The 1,290-nt window shown below is 45.8% G+C and overlaps 1 pseudogene; it reads left to right on the top strand.

The window, feature by feature from the left end:
* Window positions 1-1,290, top strand: part of LOC103264498 — a 9,632-nt pseudogene that overhangs the window by 1,053 nt on the left and 7,289 nt on the right.

The following is a 1,290-nucleotide window of genomic DNA, read 5'->3' on the forward strand; positions in this document are numbered from 1 at the left end:
CGGAACTACAGGCGCATGCTATCACGCCCGGCTAATTTTTTGTTTTTTTAATTTATGTAGAGATGAGATCTTGCCAAGTTGCCCAGGTGGGTCTCTAACCCGCAGGCTCAGGCAATTCACTCACCTCAGCCTCCCAAAGCGCAGGATTACAGGCTGAGCCACCGAGCCTGGGCTAAATTTTTTTTTACATTTTGCTTTCCTAGTAATGAATTAGTTCATTTAAGCAATCTCTTAAAAAAAAATTTTTTTTTTTTTTTGGGTCAAGGCTCATTCTGTCGCCCAGGCTGGAGTGCAGTGACATGCTCATGACCACGGCAACCTTGACCTCCTGGGCTCAGGCGATCCTTCACTTTAGCCTTCCAAGTAGCTGGAACTACAGGTGTGTGTCACCACACCCAGCTAATTTTTTTTTTTTTTTGATTTATTATAGAGATGAGGTCTTGTCATGTTGCCCAGGCTGGTCTTAAACCCATGGGATCAGGCAATCCTCTCACCTCCACCTCCCAAAGTGCTGGGATTACAGACTTGAGCCACCACACCCGGCCCTAACAAATATTTAGAAGAAAATTCTCTGGGAACTGAATCTCTGGTTCCATTGTCTTTAATATCTGGTGGTTTTGTAGAACTAGGACACAGGTAAGTTCTTGGGCTGACATGTCAGGTCAACTCCTACCCAGAAAGAAGGTAAGATCCCATGAAAGTTCTTCTTAAACATGGACCAGTGTGCTTAAGGGAGGTGATGAATGTCCCTGTGATGATTAAGCCTCACCAAATGGAAGCCATAACTGAAATGACGCAGCATCTCCTTTAACCTTTACATTCATTCTGTGGGGGTAGAATGATTCCCATTTTGTTGATGAAAAAACTGATGCTCAGAGAAGTCCATGCCTTCACTCAACAGTGTTGTTCCTTGAGCACTTATTGTTACGAGGAGAAGGGGGTGCTCCTCCCAGTGTGAGACAGGTTGACGATGGGTTCTTGTGTTTCACGTTTGGAATGAATTCGCAAGCAGACACACAGAGAAGTGGAATAAGCAAGTTGCTTTATTAAGCAAAGAACAGCGGTCTCTCAAGAGAGGGGAGTAGGCAGAAAAGCCGACAGAAAACCGCTGCTTCTGCCCCCAACTATTGTGGAGCCATAACTTTTATTCTTAGGGATATTGAGGAGTGAGTTTGGGGTGGGTTTTTCCTAGAAATAGGTGGTCTTAGCCGGGCTTGGTGGCTCAGCCTATAATCCCGCGCTTTGGGAGGCTGAGGTGAGTGGATTGCCTGAGCCTGCGGGTTTGAGACC

The sequence above is a fragment of the Carlito syrichta genome, unplaced genomic scaffold (assembly GCF_000164805.1).
Source record: "Carlito syrichta isolate Samal-C Ts95f unplaced genomic scaffold, Tarsius_syrichta-2.0.1 Scaffold305659, whole genome shotgun sequence".
NCBI classification, from domain to species: domain Eukaryota; kingdom Metazoa; phylum Chordata; class Mammalia; order Primates; family Tarsiidae; genus Carlito; species Carlito syrichta.